At 33.8% G+C, this 14217-nt stretch overlaps 1 protein-coding gene across 5 annotated transcripts in view; it reads right to left on the bottom strand.

The window, feature by feature from the left end:
* Positions 1–10972, bottom strand: part of LOC113491855 (voltage-dependent T-type calcium channel subunit alpha-1G-like) — a 130448-nt gene extending 119476 nt beyond the window's left edge. For 3 of the 5 annotated variants that reach the window (XM_026869034.1, XM_026869032.1, XM_026869035.1), the window contains exon 1: positions 10523–10972. The gene's annotated coding sequence lies outside the window, so the exon portion shown is untranslated. The remainder of the gene's footprint in view (positions 1–10522) is intronic. The other 2 variants (XM_026869036.1, XM_026869033.1) reach the window with 1 other exon arrangement.
* Positions 10973–14217: the final 3245 nt, after the last annotated feature.

Here is a 14217-nt window from a genome sequence, read left to right as displayed (position 1 = left end):
ACTTTCGGGCCGCCATCTGTATTTCACACGAGGTTTATACAAGTAATTAATTATGAAGGCTGAATGTTCGTGGGTGTGTGCCGAATAGGCTTTTTTATTTTATTATCGTGTTGCCGGTTTTCGCTGTTATTTAAAAATCGAACGCCTAATCTTTTTGCCAAGCGGATTAACTCCTTTGCCTCTAGCGTTTTATGTGCGTGGAAAAATTTAAACTGGTGAATATTTTAGTTATGCATGTAATATAAAAATACACAAATTAATAGTGAACCTTTTAAAAGTATTAAAAAATAATCCTACTTATGTCATAAACGCGAAAGTTTGTATGTATGGATGTGTGGATGTTTGTTACAATACAATGTGTAAATCGCTAAGCTGCCTCCACAAGTATGACTATAGTTAACATGATGGATAAGATGGACATTTAATCCTCAAAAATGAAAATTTCCTTTCTCACTTTCACGTGAAGTAAAATTAGTTTGATTTTAAATATAATTTTGTCCGACTTTTCACAACTGATCTACTATTGCTTTCACGTGCACAATTAAAAAAAATCACATATTTAAATACAGTATAGTTAAAATAACTATGACCTTCGGGCTGAAAGGGGTTGTTACGCACAAATATGACCTTCTGTACCTTCTCCCCTATTATTTATTATTTACTCTACAGTCGTATAGCCCATCTAACAGTACGGGAGCTGATTCCTATTTACCTGACCCGATTCCCATCCGGGGTTGTTAAATAATCCCTAACTAATAATACACTAGTTACTTATTTGCACAAGACTTATATAGCCTGAACATAGTTCGGTCATTGCTTTAGTTTTGCTGATATTTATGTGAAAAACTAGGAGTCTATATTAGATATTAGGTCTACTTGTTGCGTTGAATTCAATGACAATAGTATGAAGGGTTATCAGTATTATTATAATTATGATTTATTTGATAATGCTCGCACATCGCCGCATTAAGTAATATAATTGCAATCGAAGAGACTGATGCTGTGTTTCTACACCAGCAAGAATATTATTTAATTTCTAGGCAAAAGAAAAAAAGATTGGCCTTTTCGCTGCTGTATTGATGTCTGATTATAATGTAAACAAGTGCGTTAATTTTTCATAGACTCCTAAAGTAACTTCTCACTTCATTCTAATTGGCTCAGAAATACGTTAACTTTCTAAATTTTAAAAGGTAATCTCAGCTACAATTAGCGCAAACATACGGGCACAAAATATCAATAGACATTCAGTAGTTTATTCAAAGTTGATGCCATACTAAAAGTCTGGCAACCCTCAAGAGACCGATAAAAACCGTTCCTCCATTGTCCCCAAACATTTTGCACCAAAGTATCCACCCAATAAATAAAATGTAACGAAACTTTTCTTGGCAACCCTTACGTGTAGAGCAAAATCTTTTTCACAGGCAGAGCGGCCCGGGATGACAAATCCGCATAGATCCCGTAGCCCCCAGAATTTTGCCTTGAATATTTTGAATGGCCTCGTTATAGATATGCTAACAAAATCATTGCTTGGACGCGCAACTAGAGCCATCACTGTAACGTTTTGAAAGTGCCTGGTAAACGGCCTACTTGAAATTAAAAAAAATGATTTTGTATTGAAGCGTATTATATAAACAGTGTACACCTATACAGAATACCAGTCCATAAATGTCCCACTGTTTTGCAGATACCCCTTCATAAAGACTGGTTGAGCGTTGACCATGAAGCTCGTTCAAAGCGGCTGGCGTTTCCAGATTCATTATGTTATTAACAATCCCACGGTATTTTAATTTACCATATTTTAATGTTGAGCATGTATGAAAATAACATGTTTAAACTTAAGTAATTGTCAATAACGGAGATTTTGCTTTCGGTTTAATTGATTGGAAGTCATTAATAATACAAAATTTTCATAGAAGTGACAAAACTTAATAATTTCACATGTTTCGTCAATTGCATGCGTTTTAGTTTTATGCATGTATTTGAGCACAGTTACAAATACCATTTTACATGATATTTGATATTCTGATTACATCAGATTTAATACATTATTTTCTCAATATACTTTACTCTCTTGGGAGGGTTAACCAGCCATTATTTACTCTAATAATGGAACCACGAACTTCCGATGAAAAGGTAAACTAAATAACGTTTCTTCAACGCATTTAATATTGAATAATTTCCTCCACCGAAGCAATAAATTTCACGTATAAACCGAGCTATTTTGGTCATAGAAATGTATCAAATATTTATAAGTGGGTATTTTCATCAATTTCCTTCAGAAGTTGAGTTATTCATTCAGGACGTCGTTTTTGGGTTCCTAATGCAACGGTACCTGATCAACTGTTTGTCGGTCTGATAGCAGGTTGTATCTTGTGAATCCTGATAGGTAGAAGTATTTTTTATTATAGAGTTGCCGCTATAAAAAAATAAATAAAAAGCCAGATTTTGTACATTCCGGTTCAGCTTCTTTAATGCAATTGATTGATTGACACTTTGAATAAAATACTGAATTTGGAAAAAAACTATTTCATTTGTTAGTCACGTTAGTGCAAAATGTAGAGAATGAATGAATTTTCTGTTATTCTTAAAACCATTACCTAAGAAAAATGCTTAGAAGAATCAAACAATACTTAAAAACACGTATAGGGAATAAACAACGGAGAATATATAGTTCGTAACCCAATATTATTGATCTATTTTAAATGCAGCCTAATGCCCATGCGGCGAAGTGTTAAAGAATTGGAATCCGCCATAAAAGTTTATGGCCCCAATGATATATGTTGCGTCCGAAGGCTGACCGTGAAACAGTAACTACTGTTGCATGAGCTGGCATTCAGTGTAAATAATATTTACTTTTATTTTGTGGACGATTTGCCCTTCGCTTAACTGTTACTAAGCTAACCTTAGGTAGGTACCTATATTTTCTAATGTTTGTGGCAAAGGGCTTTTGGGTTACGGTCAAGTATTTTAACAAGAGGGCAGTAATAGGATGGATGTGCAAAGCAAGACAGAAGAAAATGGTATAAGCTAAAGGAGGCATATCCAGTTTGTTATCAAAGGCTGCTAATTACGATTGGGAGCCCTGATAAATTTGAAAAAAAATCATAAATAAATTGTGATAATGAAATATTATTATACGACAACCAACAACTCTATAAATCGTAAGGACTAAGGGCGTTATTTTTATACAGAAATGAAATAATGATAATGAGAGGAAGCTGTCTCCAAAAAGTCAAAAATAAATTTAATGAAAACTGACTCCAACTTGCGTCCCAATTAACTGTAGTCAACACAAATATAAAAAATCACAATACAAGATCCTGTCTATACCCAGTACTGCCCAGTTTCTTTCCCGGGCACGATTCGCTCCAGGCTGTCTATAAATAATTCCCCTAGTCCCGGCGGGAAAAATCGAACCGTCGGCAAACTCGACTCCCCGAAGATTCGCACTATCGTTCATAATTTAGCCATCAGGAGATTAAGAGATACTGTATCGCTACAGCTTCCTTGTTACGACAGATGAACGAGGGAATGATTCGATTTACCTTAGTTGGAATTAATTGTTTCGGTCGAAAAAAAGGTTTTAGTTTTGTTAACGTTTAACTACAACGTTCTTTCTGGAAGCTGTGTTATAGTATTTATAAAGAGGGTAGTGAGGAGGATCCAAATGAAATAAGATAAGGACTTAGGTTAGTTAAGAGAAAGAAGTAACCATAGTTTAATCAGTTTTCTAAAAATACAGTGAACATGTTTGTATGTAGCTACATCATTTTGTAAGTCGTACAATTGCTTTCTTCCCATAGTCAGTTTTACCAAAGCAGTTATTTTCCTGAAGAGATAAAACTAATTTGTATTCAGAACAGCATTGTTTGCAAAGAACATTTCAAATTTCAATAACACCGGATTATAGTTTAGAATTCTTTGTTTCTCCGTGCCAAGTACATTTCGCTGCAAGTTTTAAGAGCTTCAAATTATTCAAAACTTATTTCCACATTGTTCCTCTCGAACGAATTCTGAAAACTTTTAATTTTATTCGAAAAGTTCTAAGTATTACGTAAATTGTGCGCGTAATGTGTATAAGAATGTAGAGGAATAATCAGGACATACATTATGTATTTATGTGCGACAATATAGTATTAAGAACTCTCGTAGACGACAATTCACAAGTAACATTAAAATGTTACAAATGCCAAAATGGCGTTTGAGACAAAACGGTTTTGTCTTACCATATAATTTAACCAATTATATACAAAAGGAGATTTGAAACAAAATGCCTTATCGATAAAACTGTCTGTACGAGGAGTGCATGGAAACAAGTCAGACAGACAAAACTAAATTGTCAGAAATAAGCGATGGCTTTAAGCAGAATCTTGCTTAAACTTGTTTGTATGATTGATGTACAAACCAAGACCTTTGAAAATTCGCCTCCATGAGTGATAATTGTTTTAAATAAGCACATGAATTTAAAAAACTGGCGACTGGCGGGATTGTAATCTAAGCCCTTTCTTTGACTTGACAGCGTCCATACTAGAAATGTGCGACCAACCATGCATAGTCTTAAAATAATTAAGTGCTTCCATGTGAGTAATAAATCTACGTAATATTACTAAAATATATACTTGTGAGTCTCAATAGATCCATTCATTGACGATATTGTCCACTACAGAATATTAGATTCGCTAATAAATTGCGTAATAAATGACTAATGTAATCAAGATATTATAAATGAGATATTTAATATTACATTTACCTGTAAGGGTCGTAATATTACTGCTTTTCTTAATTAATAATACTTGTATTATATTTAATGTAATAAGTATATTATTGCTTTTTGTCGCAACAAGCATTATCGCTATTAAGTATCGCTTATTTATTTGTCGTTATCCATATCTATACTAATATAAAAAGCTGAAGAGTTTGTTTGTTTGTTTGAACGCGGTAATCTCAGGAACTACTGGTCCAAATTGAAAAAATATTTTTGTGTTAAATAGACCATTCATCGAGGAAGGCTTTAGGCTATAAACCATCTCGCTTCGACTAATAGGAGCGAAGATACAATAGAAAATGTGAAAAAAACAGGGCAGGTCATAACTTATATCTTCTACCCATGGGGACGAAGTCGCGGGCAACAGCTAATTTCTTATATTTTTTTTCGTGAAGTCCGAAAGCTTCACCTAGACTTCAACTGACGCTATACCATATTATAATACGTTTTTGTATTTAAGTTATTGTTGGATAGATTCTGTTTATTTTCAGCGCCAGCGCAAACCTATGTCTTTGGAGTAAGGAGTAACCCAAAAGTAACCTCTTTGGAACTCAGATTTCGCTGTTTGTCCCTCTGTCTAGTACCAGGCTTGTTTCTCATAAAACGTGATGACTAAACAGTTGAAACTGTCACAGATTATGCATTTCTTTTGCCGCTATCACAACAAATAAACGAATTAAACTTGTAATTACTTAACTGCTGTGACGCTAATGAATGTGTTGGATTAAAAATATTGGTTTTCATATTTGTTATTTCAGCCTATTTCTGTGTCGCGAGTCTGAGTCGTGCCTCACTAGTTTTTGTCTGAAAGTCTAAAAACAAAAATCCTCAAAAAGTGCGCATTTTTTAAATTAAAGCATAATTTTATCCTTTTAAATTCCAAGTGCTAATGCTTATTCATGAGCGGTTATTGCAAATGCAATTTTACGTCCCTCAACTAAAAAAGCTTTGAAAATGCGGCTCGAACGGAAATGATTTGATCATCATGGTTTTTCATAAATGCATAATCACCCATCACAACAATACTGAATATATGCTAATTAAATTTAATTAAGGCCTACCATGACAAATCAAAGGTGGTGGGTAATGACTTAGGTACGCTTAAAGATGGCAAAACAATGATGATATATGTGCAATAAATCGCGTGTATATGCATGCAACTGGCCACTTTTGTTACTTGCAATGTGTATCACTGGTAGGCAAATTTGATCCATTTTACAATTTGTCTGCAGTTAAAATTTAAACTATTATATATATTTTAGAACTAGTCTGATAATCGATGTCCAAGCTAGCTGAGGGAGCTCTGTAACCTGACAACGAAATTCCTTCAGTGTTCAGGCGAATACTACCTGTCTTAACAATTCAGTACTTGAAACCCAACTTTAGAAACTGGTGTGATAAAAAATCTTTTTTCAAAACCTTATTCCCAAGTAGAAAGGTTTGTATGAGTAAGTTCTACCTTTGTATTGTGTACTTCAATACTCTTCATTGGTATAGCACTTAAATATGTACTACAAAACACAATAAACAATTGAGTGTCGAGTCTTATATTACGTTTTGTGTCTCTCAACATTCTCATTACGCGCAGGCGCCGAACAAAATCTGCGTTGCATCGTTAACTACTCGAGCTTCATGTTGAGTGACATCCCATTTTGATACCTATGATAACACACATAGTGTTTTGTTTGCTTTATCAAGACTTGTGTATATTTGTTTCATGTATTAAAACGTCGTTTTGTTTTGGTATTTTTTTCCTCATTCCTGTATTCCGATAGCAAAAGGGGCGTTATGTGTATTTTTCTTCTATCAATCATGTGGCTTTTTTATTATTATGCTTTTAGGAGACATAATCCATCTTCTAACAAAAAGCCGACTAAGATCTATGCTACTAACTTTCTCCATGTATCTGACAAATTGCAATCGCCAAAGGTCTATTAATTTGACCGGCCTTCATCTTATGTAGTTCTTTTTTGCTTTAATCCGTCAAATTTTCTCACAAATATAATCAAACAAAAATAACGGTAAAATAAGGTAATAACAAGCTAAAAGCAATAAGCACTACACGGTAAAAACGATATTAAACATTATAATGTAAGCCAAATAAAATTGAAAATATAGAACGTATTACTCAACAAAAATATATGCTAAGACGGTTTTCCAAGAAAATCCTTGTACTATCTCAATACTCTTTACAAAATTCACGACAACCTAACAGAATCAAAGTAGGTACATGTAGGATGGTTTCCAGAGAAAAAACTTTATATATTCCCGATAAATCCTGAGCTTAACGTCATCCGGAATATAGAGTCCATTTTTTACATCGCGAATGTGATAGGGACTGTGTATCGGTTTCGCTGTAGGGGTTACAAAACAGCGGGGATTAAGGAGAAATTGAATTGTACCTACTCGTACCTAGGCAGAGTACTTATGTTGTTGTTATGCATTAAAATTATTGTGCAATACTGTGGTATTTGTTTTTATGAAAACTTCGTTATAGGGCTAAAGCACATGTCAGCGAGGTAGACCTAGGCGGTGACTTGTAGGATGCTACTTAATGTGTCTACTCAACGACTCTTTAATTAGCCTGTTTTGCTTGTCCGACCATACCATTGATCAACTCATAAGATGATCTATTCGTTATCATGTGTTGGAAATTGATATCCATACTAAAAGTAATATTTGCGAAAGCAATTTTAGCACTATTCTTAAATGCCACTTTAAAGTCCATAAATGATGGTACAATTTTTAATAGTACGTGAAATCTGTTTCGAATATTTGTTATTCAAAAATTAAAAATAAAACTTCAGGAAAAGAGGAAATTTTTCTTCAACGGTTGTTGTCATTTTCTTGGTTTAATTTTCTTTTAAAGTTTGAAGCAATATATCTCGTTGACGGCAGGAGAGGACGAAAGTTATGGCTTACGGCTCTCATTTATCTTATAGAATAGTAAAAAGAGATAAATAAGAGTTGTTTTGGGTTGTTGCTTTTTAAGCATTTGAAAATAATATCAATCTGACAATATTTTAACTTATGACACATTAAAAGCTTACAATACGATAGAAGCTGCATTTAAAATGATCAATGATTAAAGTAGAGAAGCGACACAAATTCCAAGTATTCTAGTATTTACTCTTCTGACAAGTTATATGAAATGCAGTGTTTTGTAACAGCTACAAGCGGTTTAGCGGTCGCATATAATATTTCCGATGCAAAAACTAACCACGAGTCACTGAACAGACAATAAATATGTTTTTCCCATTACAAAGAGCTCAGAAAACAATCACGATTGCGAGACCGCGGTAAACAGAGATATAAAGTGCCGAGTTTAGTAGGTGAAACAGTTTTAAAATATGAATGTTCTTTTGGATCTTTTCCCGAAGTAAGAAGATATTATTTCCTCTGCAGTAGCATATTATTATACAAGAATTGTATTTTCCCTGCTATGGCATAGAAAAGAATAATCATAGTTGTGCTATCAATAGAAACTTTCAAACTCTATTTTGTGACAGCTGAAGATTGAGACGACGATTGCTAGACTATCACTGTGTCAAAAAACGACAAAATGTGCCTGAGTACATATATTATAGAATACAGAAACTAAGCTTCTAAGTAAATAATTATGTTTCGCAGACAAATATGAAAACTGCCACAGTTAATGAATTATACACTAAAGCTTAACAACGAACTCTTACAAAAGAGCATAATAATAGGAATCATAATAAAATTAATTAAACAGTTGATACTCATTCTGAAACGGTCTCAAATTATATTAAAGTTGGTTTCAGTACCCAACTATTATAACCTTCATTAAATTTGTAGAAAATTACATTAGTAACTCCCCATTTAATTCAATTTCAGGATTTCAAGAGTATTAGAACATTGAGTAGAATAAATATAGTATGTTCAATTGGTGCAATGATTACACGATTTTTACATGTAGCGAATGAAGATACAAAGTTAATGACAACAAGCTCGGAGCATTTATATATTATCTAATCTCTCCTAGCCTTGGACCACCGCCAAAATACAGATTAGCAGTCCCCTAAGAAATACCCTTTGTGACCGCCTAACTTACAATCCGGTCGAACTTTAATATCAACTTGATTTGGTTTTGCGAAACTGAAAATTAATATCGAGAACTATTTGGTGCGATTGTTTGACTCGATCTGGTCATTTGTTGCGCATAGTTCTGTGTAATGTTCCAAGTTTTAGGGTCGTTAAACGGTAAATCGATTAGACTGTACTCGAATTATGTACCTACGCTGTAAAAAAGAAATTACGAATTACGATACTTTTTATTTTTAAGTAAAACTCTATGGCTCTCCTTTTTTTAAGAATTGTTTTTCATTTATTTAAGAAATGCGGCCTTATAACGATAAATTCAATTTACTTAGTCGAGTGCTCTACCGTACAACTCTAAAACTGAACATGAAGGTCAGACCGCCCTTTACATGTAAAAATATATCTCAGTTATCGATCAGAAAATTAAAATGCTTGTCACATTTACTGGACTACACTTTCATGAACATATACATATTTTTAAGCTATGTAGTGGTTTCAGTCGACACATGAAGAATAAATTGCGTTATTTCCAAAACCGAATTTAGAACAACACAATACTATCAGGATGTGGGTATTACAATATTTTGTTTAACTCTGAAACAACAATCCACAGGATGTTTCTATCGTTCCACGTAATTATAACTGATTTATAACAAAGTACGTTATAATTTGCACATCTCTACGCATAATTGAATATTCAATTAATTGAAAATTGCTTAATTGAATTAATTACGTGGTAAACGATATAAAATGTAACAGTTATTTGGTAATTTCGTTCTATTATTATTTTATCTGGATAATTATTGTGTCATTATCCGAGCATCCGATTATAATGATGACGTTTAAGCGAGGAAAGATTTCAGCTCAGTGACAACGTAATGGCCTAATTGTTTTAATTGCATTTTAGGGGAGATGATTCTGCAAAATATTTTAGGGTAAGCAATTGCGCGTCATTTTGGAATAAAATAATTTGGGTTTAGTTGCAATACAAAAAGCTGAAAAGGCTTATTTTAGAATGTTTTAAAGAGCTTTGAGCTTTTCCCAACTAAAATAATAATTATAACGGTACTAAATTAAAACAAATAGACAAGAGAACGCAAAAAAGCCTGTTTTTTTTAATATGTCTAAAACACAGTCATGGAATTATCTTGTTTAAAAGCCCAGACATTTCACCCAGCCCGACCGTCATATAAAACCTCCTTCTTTTAATATTCCAACCCGCATGCGGCTGCGGAGTGCAGTATTAAATATACGTAACAATTTACAACAAGATAGGCACATTAACTTTGTATGCAACAAGTTAAGCCAGCGCTGACCCGCGACTCGCGAGCCTTTTATTGACTGTTTAATATAATTACTAGAAACTTTTTAAATACCAGAGTTGTGGAAATCAATGTAGAAAATCATTAAGGAGTTTTAAAGGCTGAGATAAAATATCATACTGAGATAGAATGATTTAAGATCATAATACTCGCTTTTTAGTGTAATGAGGTGGAAGCACAGAAAAGCTCCCTGAAAATGGAAAAGATTTTTAGGCGCGCTTTCATTTTAATTCAATACATAAGTTTAATTAGGGATACAGATTACATTTATGAATAGATTAAATAAGTATATTGTATTATTTAATGCATTTTATTAATATAAAATAAAAATTTAGCAACACTAATAAAAATAAATTAATAATTAGGTACGTACCTAAATAAATAATGACCGCAGAAATTCGTAGCCAAACGCAAAACGCTCTAAAATACCAAAAAGGAGAAAAATACTGAATATAATTTAAAAAATAAACACGTTTTGAATGAAGAACACTAGAACTGTTCACTTCCACTGTATTGTGCAGGGTTCGTAGTCGCGTGTTGTGAGCGGCGCGCGCGAGGCGTGCTCGGCGGGCGACGGCGGCGAGTGCACTGCTCCTGTTCCCGCCCTCCCTGCCTTCCCCTATACCTGTTACAGGTACGGTCCCCATACATCCAGAACTAAGTAGCTGCTATTGATGGCCAAACCGAATTGATTTTCGCGCGCCGCGATTACCGTGTGTTCAGATTAGTATGGCTATAGCTATTTTTTTTTCGCTTATGGAGTTACGCTTCCCGGAATCCGGTGAGATTCATAAATTTTCAGCTAACGATAAACATTAGCTAGACTGCTGGAATTTAGTGAAAAATCTGCGGTTATTACGAATATGTAGGTACGTGAATATGATGATTTTTGCTCGTCATCATCTGTAAATTGTGAAATCTGTTCGGAAAATACCAGAAGTGTGTTTTATGAATCAGCGGAAACATGATGTTTGGTGGGGTCTAGGAGTCAGATTTCTGTTACTTTATATTTTAGTGCAATTTCGTAGTTGCTTGCAATCTTCGCTATGTTCGTGCGTAGTATTACTCAATTTTTAATTTATCATGTAGTTAGGCTACTGGAGGTTGTAGTGTAATAATATACCTAAAAGTAATAATATACGTCAAATCTGGTCCCATTTAAAAAGCAACCTATAACATACCTTAATGGACATAAAAGCTCGAATATAACTACGGGACACAGATACATACATTTTCAGAGAAATAAAAGACTTCTTACCTTTTCTTACATGCCTTAACCTTCCACAAAAAAACTTCTATTTAATAAACTAGAACATCAATATCATATTGTTCAATATTTTAACACACATTTGAGGCCACACAGGTACGGCGTCTCGGACACCAAAATAAACATTATCGGAATTAAAACGCCATCGTAAAATGACGTGTCAGGCCTTTAAAACACCATAAAATTTGTTATAGACTAGCATTTTCCGTCGATGCCCGTCATATGTTCCACGATATTCCCAAAGGTGTGTACGGTCTGTTAAAGTAACAAATAACGTTAAAGGAAAGTAAACCTTAACAGTGTGTCATAAGCGCATTGTTTTGGTAAAACTGAGTATGTGATATGCGGCGTGTAGTATAGAAGATGTACCTTCTGAAAATCTTAATGCACAGTTGTCGAAACAAAAAGGTTTTTTTAGATAACGGAAATTTGGCTTCTTAAAAAAACAAAGAAAGAAGTCTTTCGACTTTAAGTCGTCAAGATTATTAGCTTGTCAGTAACGGTATTTCCATGCCATACAAATGAAGGCTTTTACTTACAAATAGAAGGAATTTACAGACCTTGATAAATGTTGATACAATTAAGTCAATTATTCAGTTTTTGTATAGCTACAAACAAATCTCATATAATATCAAGTACCAACGTACAAACACACGAACTTTTCTTATGATATTAGTAAGTATATTTGATAACGATATATAAAAACATTTCAGGAATGACCTTGTTACGTCACATAAACTCGCCATCAACATTATTATATGATAAACAATAGTTTATTGGCAAACTTGACTGTAGATTGCAGATAAACGAGTAATGTTATTAACAAAGGGATAGAGAGCGAACCTCTGCTTCTCAAATTGATGTTATTGAGGTTGTCAGAGAGAGATGCCGCTCTAGGCTCTGTAGAGCTCTGTCTCGCTTCCACAACTGCAGTTGTGTAATAATGAGACGTGATGGTATTGCCCCAGAACTTTGTAACTGGCTACGTTATGTCATTAGCTGTTTGGTCTACGGCTACGGAGAAAGTTTGCTGAACGCTGGAGTTATGTGCAAACTTTTATCAAACAGAGCTTTAATATGTATTTATGATAAATTATAACACAATTAAGTAGAACATTCTTTACGAAGTTGCTTTTTTTTTGTTACGATGTTTTAAACTGCTATTTTCACAAGAGCTTGAAAGTAATACGTGAAACTTAGAGTAAATATTATTTAGAGCTGTTTGTTAAAAAAGGAATATTAAATATTATTAAATTGAGAGCTAGCAAGTAGTTTCAATAAAGCTTAATTCCGAATTTAAATAATACGGTTGAGCACGATTTGCAACGTCATTTCTCTCAGCTACCGTTTGGAGGAAACCAGACGGCAATCCAATAAAAAATAGTTTAACAGTCGAAGCTTTTTAATAGATACGCTTTTTCTTTTTACGACACGACCTGTTCAACTTTTATTTAATACTGATCTATTTTTAAACGGTAGTTTTATTTTACCTTAAATATTTTGTATATGATGTTCGTCTGTTTCTTTTCTTTATTTTTATAGTAGAGTAAAAGGTTTTCAACTTGAAAATGACTGAAAACGGGATACAGTATGTTCGTTTGTAGTGTAAAGCTTTTTTTTAAACAACCTTTTTTTTTACAACATCACATACATTGTTCTGAACCCAAAGTAAGTTGCTAAAGCACTTGTGTTATGGAATTCAGATATAACGAAGGTACCACAAACACCCAGACCCAAGACAATGTAGAAATAAGAATTCTTACATTGACCCGACCGGGGATTGAACCCGGGACCTCAGAGCTAGCGACACCTTGAAACCGGTGCGTACGCCACTCGACCACGGAGGTCGTCAAAACTATTTTAATGCAAATAATAACTTATTTTGGAATGTGTACATATTATTCAGTCATGTTCAAGCATGAACTTCCTCCACAAGCTAAATAAAATGAGATATACAATACTAAACTACAACTCATTTATAATGTTTAATACCTTAATTATATCTCTCGACAATAATTAAAGCCGAATCCTGCACAATGATACAAAGAGTCGACCTCTCTAAATCTAGTTGTGCGACTTAATAAAATTTACAAGGAAAACTCGTGTAAAATCTCACGTACAATGGAATCCTTGGGGTTGACATTACATTCCAGAAAGGCACATAAGAACCACGGATTCGCGGATTCCCTATCCACGGTGCGAATGCAAATTGCTCCCTCGCCGAATATCAGAACCAAACCATTGTGGCAATTGAATTATCTAATAAATTACTTGGAATCCGTTTTTAACTTTATTCCTTGACGATATTTGGCACGGCCAATTGATCCGTCTAATATATTTCCTTCGAGAAATTATTTTAGGTCGTTAATTCTTGAATGGGTTTTGGGAGTAGCATTTCAAGGTTTATGTGTCTATGTGTGAATCTGTGAGTGTGTGTGTGCGTATTATTTGCTGTGATTGAACCACTGCTGACTATTCAACGGTTTATGAGTCTCTGTTTAATTTTCATATTTGTTCCGTTTGATGCAATCTGTGGTTTATTGCATGCAAATAATTATGACGACAGGGAATAAAAACTATAATGACTTTGGAACTAGTTTCCAACACTACATTTGTATGCAGTGCAATTTATAGAATATGATTGCATTATATGAAAACAGAACAGTAGTGTTAGGTAGGTATAGCAGTAGTGAGAGAAAAGGGACCCAATAATTGGATAATTTCATATTAAGTAGTTTAATAAAGTGACACAAATCAGGCATATTAGAATGAGCATATATCCACAAAAGAGTCTTAATACA

Source organism: Trichoplusia ni, chromosome 3, assembly GCF_003590095.1.
Source record: "Trichoplusia ni isolate ovarian cell line Hi5 chromosome 3, tn1, whole genome shotgun sequence".
NCBI lineage: Eukaryota > Metazoa > Arthropoda > Insecta > Lepidoptera > Noctuidae > Trichoplusia > Trichoplusia ni.
Note: the sequence above shows the minus strand (reverse complement) of the source record. Positions and strands in the feature narration are given on the sequence as shown.